Source organism: Sorghum bicolor, chromosome 7 (genome assembly GCF_000003195.3).
Source record: "Sorghum bicolor cultivar BTx623 chromosome 7, Sorghum_bicolor_NCBIv3, whole genome shotgun sequence".
Classification (NCBI taxonomy): Eukaryota; Viridiplantae; Streptophyta; class Magnoliopsida; order Poales; family Poaceae; genus Sorghum; species Sorghum bicolor.
This window is the reverse complement of record NC_012876.2, coordinates 60,471,353-60,487,309: the sequence shown is the minus strand read 5'-3', so window position 1 is coordinate 60,487,309 and position 15,957 is coordinate 60,471,353. Positions and strand designations below refer to the sequence as shown.

Genomic DNA, 15,957 nt, shown 5'->3' with positions numbered 1-15,957 from the left:
GATCGACGCCCGGACGGCCACATGGAGCGGGAGCAGGACCGGAACAGGGAGAAGATTGCGGAGCGGGAGCGTGAGAAGGAGCTGGAAGCGATCAAGGAGCAGTTACCTGTGTTCAAAAAAGCCGAAGAAGCGTGTCATCAAGCCGCCGTCGGAGAAGTTCCGCTTCTCATTCGACTGGGAGAACACCATCAGTTGCCACCCACAACTGATGGAAATCAGGCGGCGGCTGAGGGTCCTTGTGCTCTTGTCCTGGCACCTACTCGTCAGCTTGCTCAGCAGATTGAGGATGAGACTATGAAATTTGCATCTTATCTGGGCATCCGTGTTGTATCAGTTGTTGGTGGCAAGCCAATCAATGAGCAGGGCTTCAAGATTAAGCAGGGCTATGAGATTGTAATTGCCACACCTGCTGGTCGGCTTCTCGACTGCTTGGAGAACATGTATGCCGTGCTCAACCGCTGCAACTATGTTGTGCTTGATGAGGCAGATAGGATGATTGACATGGGTTTTGAGCCACAGGTTGCTGCTGTCATTGACGCTATGCCTTCGAGTAACTTGAAACCTGAGAATGAGGATGAGGAACTTGATGAGAAGAGGGTTTACATTACAGGACTACCTATATGTTTAGTGCCACCACGCCACCTGCTGTGGAGCGTCTTGCTAGGAAGTATCTCCGGAACCCAGTCGTGGTGACAATTGGTACGCCTGGCAGGGCCACTGATCTAGTCACCCAGAATGTCATCATGGTGAAGGAGTCAGAAAAGATGTTACGGCTCCAGAAGATGCTCAGTGATCTTGGAGACAAGACAGCCATTGTATTCTGCGATACTAAGAAGACAGCTGACCTGCGTACCAAGGATCTGAAGAAGGCAGGCTTCCGCGTCATGAGCATACACGGACGGAAATCACAGGACCAAAGAGAGATCAGCCTCGATGGTTTTAGGAACGGACGCTGCAATGTTCTTGTGGCTTCTGATATATTAGCGCGTGGTATTGATGTTCCTGATGTTGGACATGTGATTGACTATGAGATGCCAAACTCAATCGAGGCATGCACACATCGCATTGGAAGAAAAGGACGTGCAGGGAAGAAGGGTGTGGCAACTTCATTTTTAACTCTGGAAAACACTGAAATTTTCTTTGATCTCAAACAGATGCTTATACAGAGCAACAGTCATGTGCCACCTGAACTTGCAAGACACGAGGCATCAAAGTTCAGGCCAGGCTCAGTTACGTACTGGAAGACCTCCAAGACGGAATTTCACTGTCTTTGCAAATCACTGAAGCTACACTTGATGACTGAAAGAAGTTGAAAGGTCTTTGTATTATTATTATTATTATTATTATTATTATTATTATTATTATTATTATTATTATTATTATTGTTATTGTTATTGTTATTGTTATTGTTATTGTTATTGTTATTGTTATTGTTATTGTTATTGTTATTGTTATTGTTATTGTTATTGTTATTGTTATTGTTATTGTTATTGTTATTGTTATTGTTATTGTTATTGTTATTGTTATTGTTATTGTTATTATTATTATTATTATTATTATTATTATTATTATTATTATTGTGAGGGTAACTTTTTTTTTCTCGATCAGGCACATATAGGCCCGTGTTTCTATGAAGGTAACTTCTTACAAATATATTAATCTAGATTACACGCATTTAAGTTTGAGAACTTAATTTATATTGCAATTGCAAGTTTATTATATTTGGATTCTGACATACTATATGTGATTAAACCTACCTCTCATCATGACGATCCCAAGTTGTGTAGTTCTCCATAAAACCTCTTTCTTACTAAGTGTGATCTTGTCGTATTTGGATCACTGCAAGAGATGTGAGATTTTATGAACATTAATCTTTGTCATAATATATAAAATTTATTTATGTCATGTATTAGCACTTGTGACTCTAACAAAAAAACTGATGTCACAAACCATGCATCTTAAACCATATTTTGTGTTGTTTATATATTCATTCATGTTATAAATATATGACATTGGTTTTGATATCATAAAATTTTATGACAATGTTTTTGCGTCACTCTTATTATACAGCCCACGTAGTAGGCGGGCTTATAATGGGCCAAGCCCACTATTGCTGCTGATTTTGGGGGGCTCTTTTTTGGCATGCTTACAGAATGAACGGTGGCCCTTAAAAGCCCACATAACCGGCTGCATGTTCACGGGCCTATTTTCAGCTAAGCTCATTTATAGCTCATCAATATAGCAATTTTTTTGGCCCACTACTTTTCAAACTCACCTTTTTTTCATTTTTAATTGGGAGACAGCCCATTTCATTTCAATAGCCCACATAACGTTACGACCAGCAAATAAATACTCCGTATTAAGCACGCCAAAAAATTTACATTTTGCAAAATATACAAAACCCATACAAGAGATTACAACACAACTCTATATATTGTTTTATATAAAACACAACCTTATATATATAATAAAGATTATAGTACAACACATATTCACAGCCACACGTACAGATTTAATCTAATATTTTTATACATACATGATCAGCAAGCCAACGGTTCATTGATATGCAGAACTCACGAAAGTGACAAGAGTCAATGTTCACAGATTCAAAAAAAGCATTTGTGACCGGACAATGTCGCAAATTCAGAGCAACATAAGTGACTTAATCACAGTTTTCAAGTGCCGAGCAAAAGCCTTTGTCTTCTTAATCAAAACGTGTCTTTTAGGGCACTCACAATGTACACTCTATCATAGAGTCTAAAGTTTTATTACCTCAAACAATGTGGACTTATAGTCTAAATAAGATTTGAAGTCTTATTTTTTCTACCTCTTTCTTCAATAAATATGCTGCCACATCAGCAAAATACTATAAATAATATACAATTAATTGTCTTGAACTCTGTGATAGAGTCTTGCATTTTTGAGTACCCTTAGCAGTTTTAATAAAACAATCCACAGCTTGTATGTATGAAGCATCATGTCTTTGAAAAGAAAAGGTATATTTGCACCAAGATATTATTCACATATAAATGTTAAAGGAATTATCTATTTTTTTTATAAATATTATATTATTCTAGACATAGAGCTTAAAAATAATATTAAAAACCCAAATTAACTAGAGTTGATATTAGCCAAATAAGTTGGGCAAAACAAATAGTCTAAACTGCTAGCAAAAATTGATTTCGAGCAACGGTAATGTAGCTACAGTTTCTCCCGCTTAGAGACAGCGTCCTAAGTCAACTGCCTATTTTAGAAATGGACGTTATCTGTAAAAAAAACTTTTCAATACTAGTTAGATGATGTCAAACAACAATTTTTTTTGGACCTAAAGGGAGTATGACCCTGTTTAGTTGGGGAAAAATTTTGGTTTTGGTTACTGCAGCAATTTCGTTTTTATTTGACAATTATTGTCAAACTATGGACTAACTAGGTTCAAAATTCGTCTCGCAAATTACAGACAAACTGTACAATCCAAACATTTTATCTATATTTAATGTTCTATGCATGTGACATAAGATTCGATGTGATAGCTGATGGAGAATTTTAAAAAATGTTTGGATTTTGGGTGCAACTAAATAAGGCCTATGCTTAACGGAAATATTACTACTGCATCCATGTGCTAAAGTGAAAGAATGAATCAAACGCTTGCTTTGTTGGTGCGGTGGGCTCATCATCACTGAACAAAAGACTTGCTTGTTGGTGCGATGGGCTCATCACCTTCTTGCATTGGCAGGCAGTTGATGCCATCCCCGTAGGGATTCTGTTTGCGGAGCCGTCCAATAATTACACGCGTGAATGCAATGCACACCGGCCGGGTAGGTCAGCAGATCACAGCAGCATCCCAATTCGCAACGTACTCGTGCACAGATCGATATATGATATCAACCGATCGAGGCATCGTGCTGAGCTGGTTGCTGGTACTGGACTACTGGTAGTAGCTTGAAGCAAACAAAACTTCCTTTCAGTGTATGCTGGCTGGTGGTGTGGCAATATATATAGCAAGATGGCAAAATGCAAGTACTCGTTCAACTAGCATGATTGTTTCAGCGGTTGATGCCTATGCTAGTTTGTTACGAGAAAAAAACATTGTTTTATGTCTGAAAATTAGTGGCTGACAAGCTCACACGTTACCACTATTTTTCAGGCACAAAACAGTGTTTTTCTCTTATAACAAATCAAACGTCAGCACTGCAAGAGGAAGCTAGGCCTTCTTTTCCCCTCACGTAGATCCATCCATAAAAGACTGAAAAGGGTCAAATAATCACTGTTGATTAATTATAATGCTAAACATCGTTAGGAGCATCAAGCGTAGTTCAGTGGAAGAGCAAAGCCAAAGCATTCTATACTTCAGCTAGATATTATATATTTTTGTTATTACTAAATAAAGCGATGCATTATTTGGGTATTCATAAAGGACTATAGCTGTGTTACACTTTCAGTTCCACAACTATGTACTACGGGAGAGGCTACGAAAAGCACATGGCTGAATATTGATCACTCACTGTTGGTAAGGCCAGTCTTTGTTGGCATTTTCAAAGTTTCAATTCTGCGTTAAGGGTAGGGGCCTGCATGTGTGTACGCTGGGACCGGTTTGATGAGGCCCGGCCTGACCCCAAGTGCTAGCTCCCAACAGAGAGGTGATCACCAGTTCACCACATTACTGTCGTTCCTCTTATTATTAGTCCCCGCCTATTTATGCAGGTTAGAGCATCTCTAATACTCAATCCATCATAAATTATAAGACGTTTGACTTTTTTAACACCAACTTTAACTACTCGTCTTATTCAAAAAATTGTACAAAATATCATCTCTTTTATCATGGCTTGGTTTATTAACCAAAGTTCTTCAAGAATGATTTAAATTTGACTATTTTTGCACAAACTTTTTGAATAAAACGAGTGGTCAAACTTAGATCAAAAAAGTCAAACGTCTATAATTTGGGATGGAGGGAGTAGTTTTTAAAAAAATCACGTAAATCAATGAGTTTCTCAGGCGGCTAAAAAAGTTGGGAGGACATTTTTTGGCTTCCTCCAATCATTTATAAATCTCACATCTAAAAGATAGAGGACAATTTTGCATCAAAAATCCTTAATTTTTCCACCCTAATCATTTTTACATATTCTTTCTCCATTGTACCTTTGTATTGGGAACCCTATCTTTACTTTTATTCCTTCACATGTCCTTTCACCTCTAGATTGGCAAGTTAATACATTCGTGCATACTTTTGCGCAAATGGATTTGGTTTTTCTAAGTGTCAAAAGATTGGAACTTGAGATATGGAGTTCTTTGAGAGTGTTTTAATATTTCCCAATCTTTCCAAAAAAAATCAAGATTGAGAGTGGGTTTTGGAAATGCTCTTACCAACCAAGACCAATCCAATCATGCATTTGGCTTCAAGACTCCATCTCCCACCAGCATCCCCCAACCATGGAATGGCATGCCATGTTCCATCCGTTAAACCACATGTGCCATGCTTGCCATGGCAGAAACACCCAGCAGTAGGGATCACAGATGTCAACGAAGGAGGCAAAGGTGTCCATATATCTCATTATGCTCTTGCTTATCCTATAAGCCATATTAATTGCACATGCTATGTGTGCTTACTATAGTCATTCACCAAATTAAAGATGTAGGAGTAGTGCCATATGAACTCCAACTCGGTCTCCTCATGTATTACTTTGTGAAAGTGGAAATTAAGGAGGGTTTCGATCGATTGAAAACATTTGCACATATAATTTGTCTCGGCATGTTCATCAAGGATATATAATTTTGTCAACAGATAAAGCTGCACAAGAAGGGCATCAGCCTAGAGTTGGAACTCCTTGCCCTTCAGGTCTAGCACTCTTGTGCCCGCCTCTCGCGCTTGTCATCTTCCATTCTCGGCCCTCCTTGTACTCTTGAGACGTCTTCTCGGCTTAAAATTGCCCCTTTTACTGCTATAGGAGTTATTTTTAGAAGCACCTTCATTCCTTTTTGTTAGAGGTGACTATCAAAACTCACCTCTAGAAATGCTTTCTAAGCTAGCCCACCTCTAAAAGCAATTTTCTAGAAATGTCTGTTCTTTTAGAGGCGTCTTAGCTTCCTGGCGGTCCTTAGAAATGGTGACATTTCTACAGGCAGCTAGCAATTTAGCTCGCCTCTAAAGCTACGTGTATCATAGTAAAATTTATATTTTTTCTAAATCAGATCAGATGAAGACAAATTCCGTATCAAAGTTGTAGTGCTCGAAGAGACTTACAACTCTCCAAAAATTGTTTTATGTTTTCGTAATCTGAAAATCAATATTCTAAAAAAATTAAATGACCTCGAATGAAGAAACAATCTAAACCTAAGTTATTGTACTTGAAGAGATCTGCGACTTTATAGTTGACTACAGTTTCATTTGAAGTTGAAATCATTAAGTTCATGAAAATTCTATTTAAAGTTTTTAGAATTTTTAAATTGATTTTTTAATTGTTTTCAAAGTACATCGGATAGAGAAACGATTTAAATCAAAGTTATAGTACTTGAGATGCAGATTTGTAGTCAACGACTTTTTTATTTGAAATTATTAATTCATATTTTTTTAATTATTCAGCAGTGCAGTGCAAGATTGTGTCGCTGCAGTCCGGTGGAGGACATAATGTGCATGTTAGTACGCTACACAGAGAGAAATAGTGCGTGGTTTGTTAAGAAGAATCAGTGTATACCTCAGTTCTCTTTTTTTTCTTTTAACCTCTGTTCTCCTTAAAGAGGCTCGATGGGATGCTTGACTATTTGAAGAAAAACAAATACTGGCAGCACGTACAACAGTATGTTCAAAATAATCCTGCTTCAGTGCTGCATCGGTTGGATGGGCTGTTGTTTGATAATCTGATCTGTGTTTGCGCAATCATCGATCACTAGGGCCTAGTTTAGTTCCTGAACGAAAACATTTCGCGACACTGTAGCACTTTCGTTTGTTTGTGGTAATTATTGTTCAACTATGGACTAACTAGGCTCAAAAGATTCGTCTCGTCAATTTCGACCAAACTGTGCAATTAGTTTTTATTTTCGTCTATATTTAATACTCTATGCATGCGTCTAAAGATTCGATGTGACAGGAAATCTTGAAAAATTTTGCATTTTTAGGTGGAAGTAAACAAGGCCTAGCTGGGGCTAGCACTCCTAAAAGTTGATATACTCACCGGCCGGGGCAGCTAGCCATGAAGTTTCTCAGGTCATCACATTCATACAGTAGGGTCAGCATAGTTGATGAACTGTGATAAACAGTAATTCTCCACTAGGACCTTGTTTAGTTTACCTAAAAACCAAAAACTTTTCAAGATTCTCTGTCACATCAAATCTTACGCGGCACATGCACCGAGCATTAAATATATATATGAAAACAAAAATTAATTGCACAGTTTATCTATAAATCACGAGACAGATCTTTTAAGCCTAGTTACTCCATGATTGGACAATATTTGTCAAATAAAAATGAAATTGCTATACTGTCAAAATCTAAAAAAATTCAGATCTAAACAAGGCCTAGTTTTGCCGAAGTCATCACGGTCAGGCAACCTGGGTAAAAGTAAGGCTAAAAAATACAATTAAGTTATTGGCTGCAAGGTTCTTTGTAGCCTTCTCTCGGTTTACCATATAGTAGTGAGCTCTTCATTATTAATATATAACTCATTTGTCTCTCACAATGTTTGTAACACCCAAAATTTGAATTTCAATTAATAGGATTTAATTTGAATTATTTAAGAATTTTAGTGAGCATTTAATGTAGCAAATAAATAATTTTTGTGAAAATTAAAATTTATCATAAGTTTAGTAATATGATTTTGTGCATTCATGCTGAGACATATTTTATTTTGTGTTGGTTGTTTTTGGTTAGAAATAAATTGTGCTTTCAAAATTCTATTTGGAGAATGTTTTGGAAAAGAAACCAGAAAAGAAAAGAAAAAAAAAGGGGGGAAAACCTCCCTGGAATCTGGCCCAGCTTTCCCCTCCTCCCTCTTTGCGTTCGGCCCAGTTCCCACTCCCTCCCGCACTCGGCCCACTCTCTCTCCCGGCCCAACCGCGCGCGCCTCCCCTTCTCAGTCGCTGGCAGCTGGGCCCCGCCCGTCAGCGCTTCCCTTCCTTCTTCCTGGACGCGAGCCGAGCAGGAGACCTTCTCCGGCCGAACTAATCCCGAAACCCCGGGATTTCTTTCCCAAGGAGGCAAACCGAGTCCTACAAAGTCCTTTTCCCGGAGCCGCGGACTTCTTTTGCATCCAAACCGCAACAAAACCAAACCCTAGGTGCCCTGTGTGAGCTCGATTGGATCTCGCCGAAACTCTATCCTAGCCGCCGCTGTCGCGTGCGTCCTCCGCTCCCCCTCAGCCCAAGAAGATCGCCTACACGAGTTCGGGGCAAGCTCCTCTTCCCCCCGGTGGTTTCCCTTCGTGCAGAGAGGCTAGGAATCGCGAGATTCCTTGCTCCAGCGAGCTTCCGGAGCCGCGGCCATGGCGCCGCCGTGTCTGGCCTCGCCGCCGGCCGGCCGGAGTTAGCCCCGGTCCCTCAGCGCCCTCCAAATCGCGATCTACGGCTCGGATTAGAAGGTACCCCTTGGGGGGGTATTTTTGTTAAAGAAACCCTGAGAAATCTTATTTTCTAACCCGCGGTCCTTGGCGCCCTGCGCAGGTTTCCGTGTTCCGAGTTAGAAAGCGTATTCTTGCCGACTGATTCAAAATACGTTTTCAGGTATTTACAAGTTTGCCACTGATTTTATAATGCTCATAAAATAATCATTTTAACTCCGTTTTTGTCCATTCAAATTGCGTTAGGTTCGTAATTACATGCTCTACATGTTAGAAATATTAGTTTACTGTTTTGAAACTTTTTATTTCTGCAGTAGCATTTAATTAATTATTTACCTATAGGAAATCTTAGAAAATTCATATCTTACTCGTTTCAATTCCGATTTTCGTGAACTTTACATTTGTGTGATCGTAGCGCTGCGTAGAATATTATCATAAACTTTTATATTTGTTTTACCACTGTTTGGTGTATTGTTCTAATTATATCTTGTTTGCTTCGTGTATGATTGTCTACATTGGATGGCGTGTTGTTGATTGATGATTGGAATTAGACGGTGAGCTGTACGTTGGTGATCAAGACCAAGCTTTTGAAGACCAGCGGGCTCAGGAGAGCTTTGGTCAAGGCAAGTATAACTTGGGATCATCCTTGTTACCTATTCACTCATAACTACACATATATATCATATGCATGCTATCACCTTGTCGACCTTAGCAAAATCATAGATGATTGTTACCTGTATTCCTTGCTACCTACTTGATATGCATTGGGTGTAGATGTGCTAGTGCTTGATATAATCCATGATCTTGTAAGATGATTAATAGCTATGCAATGAACATAAAAGAATGACATATAACTGTATGAGATCTTGTCTGTACGTGATCACCCGGGATAACAGTGCAACCATGAGGGCTATTATGGCTCTGGCTTTAGCTCAGTATGAAGCACTTTTCTAGCTTGTTAGAGGTTACCCGAAAGGGCGGAGGGGCTGAACCGTTTTGGGTATAGTGTGGCCTCTGTCTGTATGAGTATAGGCTGCGAGTCATTGTGCCATCGGAAGGGGGGCTCTATATCTGCGCGCAAAGGAAACCTTGCGGCCCTAACTTGTTAGACGAACTTTTGAAAGGCTTCATAGTGATCCCTGCCGACCTCCCTAGGAAGGGGGTTAAGAGATTAGCTACCTCGGGCGAACGGGTAAATCATGACTCATGGGTAAAGATGTACAACCTCTGCAGAGTGTAAAACTAGTATACTAGCCGAGCTCACGGTCAGGAGCGGCCTTGGGGACATCTACATTAAGATGATGAGCTTGTTATGTTGTTATGTTCATTTGATTATCGTTTATGCTATGAGTTAATTATGCTTACATTTGATCATGGGATTAATGGATTATTTAAGCTTCCTTGACAATTGCTATTTAATTATGAACATGCTATCCACTATTAAAAGCTAAATGCAGTCAAACCAGTGTCAGCTATTTGAGCCTCATGAACCCCTGGTAATACTTGTTGAGTACGATATGTGCTCACTCTTGCAATTTCCCAACACCTCAGGATATGATAATGAAGATGACTGGAATGAGGATTATCGTTATGAGTACTAGGTTTGGAGTCAACCAGTCAACAGTGTCCCTGTGTGGAGCTTCCGTCGAGAGCGTTGTTTACATCTTGCTATCATTTATGTATAAGACTATGTGATTTCTTATGTTTCGCTATGTAATGAACACTGCAATGGTACATTTGAGATTTGTCTACTTATTTGTGCGACTATTCCTGGGGCACATATGAGTCTTTTATGCATCCTATTTTGTTCTTAAAATATGGGTGTGACAAATTGGTATCAGAGCTTTGTTGACTGTCGGACGCAAGCCTAGTTAGAAATTGGCCGTCATAAGGTTTTGAAATGGCTATAAAATCCTTGTTCTATAAACCTTGATATTTTCTTCTACACTATATCCTATTCATCTTCACCTTGTTGCTTATCTTAAAGACTTGTTCTCATCCCCACTCCTTGCTTTGAATATGCTTTTAGAACCTTCTCTTACCACCTGCTTACATAGTTGAAAGAGAATTTTAGGAATCTTTGCCCTTAATAGGAAGAGAACGATAGTACCGCAAGTTGAGTTAATGCTTGGTTTGGTTTGTTATTATGCTTATGCTTGATTTGGATCTTTGTAATGAGTGCAATGATCTTGTGGATTTCCTCTACAAGTTCATTTAGTTTATAGGCTTAAGGCATAAGGATTAATGAACTAAATAGTTGGGGTTGGTTAAAATTCTGTTTCTGTCCTTTGCTGTTTTATGGAGCAGTCTGCAATGAATCTGGTACATCTCAAAATCTGTTCATGCAATGTCCATCAAATTTTTCTGGGAACAAGTAGACTTCCATATCTTTCCAATGCCGCAAGAATGACCATATCATCGATTATGAGCTGAGAGTTATGACTGTTTCAAGTTGAGGTTTCTGCGCAGTCTGGAATTCTGTAACAGTTTCGGTTGTACCCAGTTTTTGGTTAACCTCACGTTGGAATCTGGTAATATGATCTAAATGAAAGTTGTAGACAATTTCTTTGTCTTTCCAACGGTGTACAGCATGTATCCTTTTGAATTCTGGAACTCGAGATATTACTGATTTTCTGATCTGCTGATGTTGGATGTTACCCAGAAAATTTCAGATTCGGTTAACTCTTGTAATTGTCATGTTGGACATTACTAAGATGTGTTTATATACCTTGGAATGCAGATGGCAGCCAGGGGAAGAGGCAGAGGCAGAGGCCGTGGCAATAGTGACAATGCCCCAATTACTGTGGAGGAACTTATGCAAACTCAGAATCAGATGATGCACGTCTTCATGCAACACCTACAACAACAACCTCCACCAACACCACCACCTGTTCATGTGAGAGATAAGCGGGGGGAATTCATGAAGGGAAGACCTCCGGTATTTACACACTCAGCGGATCCCATGGAGGCGGATGATTGGTTACGTGCTGTGGAGAGGCAACTGAACATAGCACAGTGCAATGATTTGGAGAAGGTGTTGTATGCATCTGGACAGCTTCAGGGAGCAGCCCAAACATGGTGGGAGTCATATCAAGCTGCTCGTCCCAACAATGCTCCTCCTGTCACTTGGTTAGAATTTTGCAGAGACTTCCGAGCACGACACATCAATGAAGGAGTGATGGAGCTCAAGCAGGAAGAGTTCAGATCTCTTAGGATGGGTTCTATGTCTGTGGCTGAGTATCATGACATGTTTGAGCAGTTGGCTCGCTATGCTCCAAACGAAGTCAGAGAAGATGCTGACAAACAACGTCTCTTCATGAAAGGTCTTTACTATGAACTCAGATTGCAACAGGCTGGAAATACCTACCCTACATTCCAGGCTCTGGTGAACCGTGCTATTGTGTTGGATAACATGCGTAAAGGTCAAGATAAGAAGAGAAGAATGTTAGCCCAAGGTTCTGGAGGCAACAACCGCCAACGTTTCAATTCTCAGCAGGGCGATCAACAGAGGTACCATGGACCAGTTAGTCAAGGGGATCGCAACCAACAATCTCAGCGTAATCCTAATCAACAACAGAGTGGACAACAGACTTCTCGCTCGGGAAATTCAAATGCCACCTCTATGAAGAGAAGTGCTTCCAATACCCCTACTAGGTGTTTTCGCTGTGGGAAAGAAGGTCATATGTCATATGATTGCCCGGAGAGATTCAACCAGCGGAACAACAATCAAAAGTCTAATTCTCATGGAGCAAAGGTGAACCATGTGGCTGCAGAGACAGTACAAGAGGGACCGGAGATTATGATGGGTACGTTCAGTATCAACTCTATTCCCGCTACAGTTTTATTTGATTCTGGAGCTTCGCATACATTCATATCACAAGCATTTGTTAGAGTTCACAGCATACCACTAGTTGCCATGAAAACCCATATGCTAGTAAACTCACCGGGAGGGACGATACCAGTTTCATATTGTTGCCCCTCAGCAAGTCTTTCTTTAAGGGGGGTAGATTTCCCGGTTAGTCCCATGGTTATGAGAACCTCAGGCATAGATGTGATATTGGGTTTGGATTGGATGAAGGAATATGCTACGGAAATTAAGTGCAAGGAGAAAGTAGTAGTTGTGACCACACCCAAGGGAGAGAGAATCAGTGTGGACGTAGCAGTACAAGCTCCACCCACAGCCACAGTGAATCATTTAGAGGATGATGGTGTTGATCTTCAGGACTGTGTAGGGAATAAATTTCTAAGTGACTTTTCAGAAAAACCACGAGGTATGCTACCTAACCAGAGATGTTGAGATTGCTAGTACAATGGAATTGGTATTTAGAGGTAGAAGCGACTTGAGAAGGAGAAGATGTTTGGAGAGAATTAAATCCGCAGTTGTTTGTTTATGCACTGCTCAATCTCGAGGACGAGATTCTTTTAAGGGGGGTAGAGTTTGTAACACCCAAAATTTGAATTTCAATTAATAGGATTTAATTTGAATTATTTAAGAATTTTAGTGAGCATTTAATGTAGCAAATAAATAATTTTTGTGAAAATTAAAATTTATCATAAGTTTAGTAATATGATTTTGTGCATTCATGCTGAGACATATTTTATTTTGTGTTGGTTGTTTTTGGTTAGAAATAAATTGTGCTTTCAAAATTCTATTTGGAGAATGTTTTGGAAAAGAAACCAGAAAAGAAAAGAAAAAAAAAAGGGGGGAAAACCTCCCTGGAATCTGGCCCAGCTTTCCCCTCCTCCCTCTTTGCGTTCGGCCCAGTTCCCACTCCCTCCCGCACTCGGCCCACTCTCTCTCCCGGCCCAACCGCGCGCGCCTCCCCTTCTCAGTCGCTGGCAGCTGGGCCCCGCCCGTCAGCGCTTCCCTTCCTTCTTCCTGGACGCGAGCCGAGCAGGAGACCTTCTCCGGCCGAACTAATCCCGAAACCCCGGGATTTCTTTCCCAAGGAGGCAAACCGAGTCCTACAAAGTCCTTTTCCCGGAGCCGCGGACTTCTTTTGCATCCAAACCGCAACAAAACCAAACCCTAGGTGCCCTGTGTGAGCTCGATTGGATCTCGCCGAAACTCTATCCTAGCCGCCGCTGTCGCGTGCGTCCTCCGCTCCCCCTCAGCCCAAGAAGATCGCCTACACGAGTTCGGGGCAAGCTCCTCTTCCCCCCGGTGGTTTCCCTTCGTGCAGAGAGGCTAGGAATCGCGAGATTCCTTGCTCCAGCGAGCTTCCGGAGCCGCGGCCATGGCGCCGCCGTGTCTGGCCTCGCCGCCGGCCGGCCGGAGTTAGCCCCGGTCCCTCAGCGCCCTCCAAATCGCGATCTACGGCTCGGATTAGAAGGTACCCCTTCGGGGGGGTATTTTTGTTAAAGAAACCCTGAGAAATCTTATTTTCTAACCCGCGGTCCTTGGCGCCCTGCGCAGGTTTCCGTGTTCCGAGTTAGAAAGCGTATTCTTGCCGACTGATTCAAAATACGTTTTCAGGTATTTACAAGTTTGCCACTGATTTTATAATGCTCATAAAATAATCATTTTAACTCCGTTTTTGTCCATTCAAATTGCGTTAGGTTAGTAATTACATGCTCTACATGTTAGAAATATTAGTTTACTGTTTTGAAACTTTTTATTTCTGCAGTAGCATTTAATTAATTATTTACCTATAGGAAATCTTAGAAAATTCATATCTTACTCGTTTCAATTCCGATTTTCGTGAACTTTACATTTGTGTGATCGTAGCGCTGCGTAGAATATTATCATAAACTTTTATATTTGTTTTACCACTGTTTGGTGTATTGTTCTAATTATATCTTGTTTGCTTCGTGTATGATTGTCTACATTGGATGGCGTGTTGTTGATTGATGATTGGAATTAGACGGTGAGCTGTACGTTGGTGATCAAGACCAAGCTTTTGAAGACCAGCGGGCTCAGGAGAGCTTTGGTCAAGGCAAGTATAACTTGGGATCATCCTTGTTACCTATTCACTCATAACTACACATATATATCATATGCATGCTATCACCTTGTCGACCTTAGCAAAATCATAGATGATTGTTACCTGTATTCCTTGCTACCTACTTGATATGCATTGGGTGTAGATGTGCTAGTGCTTGATATAATCCATGATCTTGTAAGATGATTAATAGCTATGCAATGAACATTAAAGAATGACATATAACTGTATGAGATCTTGTCTGTACGTGATCACCCGGGATAACAGTGCAACCATGAGGGCTATTTTGGCTCTGGCTTTAGCTCAGTATGAAGCACTTTTCTAGCTTGTTAGAGGTTACCCGAAAGGGCGGAGGGGCTGAACCGTTTTGGGTATAGTGTGGCCTCTGTCTGTATGAGTATAGGCTGCGAGTCATTGTGCCATCGGAAGGGGGGCTCTATATCTGCGCGCAAAGGAAACCTTGCGGCCCTAACTTGTTAGACGAACTTTTGAAAGGCTTCATAGTGATCCCTGCCGACCTCCCTAGGAAGGGGGTTAAGAGATTAGCTACCTCGGGCGAACGGGTAAATCATGACTCATGGGTAAAGATGTACAACCTCTGCAGAGTGTAAAACTGGTATACTAGCCGAGCTCACGGTCAGGAGCGGCCTTGGGGACATCTACATTAAGATGATGAGCTTGTTATGTTGTTATGTTCATTTGATTATCGTTTATGCTATGAGTTAATTATGCTTACATTTGATCATGGGATTAATGGATTATTTAAGCTTCCTTGACAATTGCTATTTAATTATGAACATGCTATCCACTATTAAAAGCTAAATGCAGTTAAACCAGTGTCAGCTATTTGAGCCTCATGAACCCCTGGTAATACTTGTTGAGTACGATATGTGCTCACTCTTGCAATTTCCCAACACCTCAGGATATGATAATGAAGATGACTGGAATGAGGATTATCGTTATGAGTACTAGGTTTGGAGTCAACCAGTCAACAGTGTCCCTGTGTGGAGCTTCCGTCGAGAGCGTTGTTTACATCTTGCTATCATTTATGTATAAGACTATGTGATTTCTTATGTTTCGCTATGTAATGAACACTGCAATGGTACATTTGAGATTTGTCTACTTATTTGTGCGACTATTCCTGGGGCACATATGAGTCTTTTATGCATCCTATTTTGTTCTTAAAATATGGGTGTGACAATGTTCATTGGTTATGTGCCTAAGGCCGATGTAAGCTTACAACTCGTGCTTCGCCTCTTCCTCTTCTCCTCTATCCTCTGTCTCAGCATTTAACCAACTTAATTACAGTCTGTTATTATACTTGCTCTAACATAGTTTAGATTCACCTCTTATGTCTATATACAGTATATATGTTGAGTAGCGTACTCCCTCCGTCTAAGAAAAAAAATGCAATTCTAGCACAATCTCATATTTTAATATCTTGAGTTTAACTGATTATAAATAAAAAA

The 15,957-nt window shown here is 40.4% G+C and overlaps 1 pseudogene; it reads left to right on the top strand.

Moving 5' to 3' along the window:
* Nucleotides 1-1,284, top strand: LOC8057986 (annotated as a pseudogene).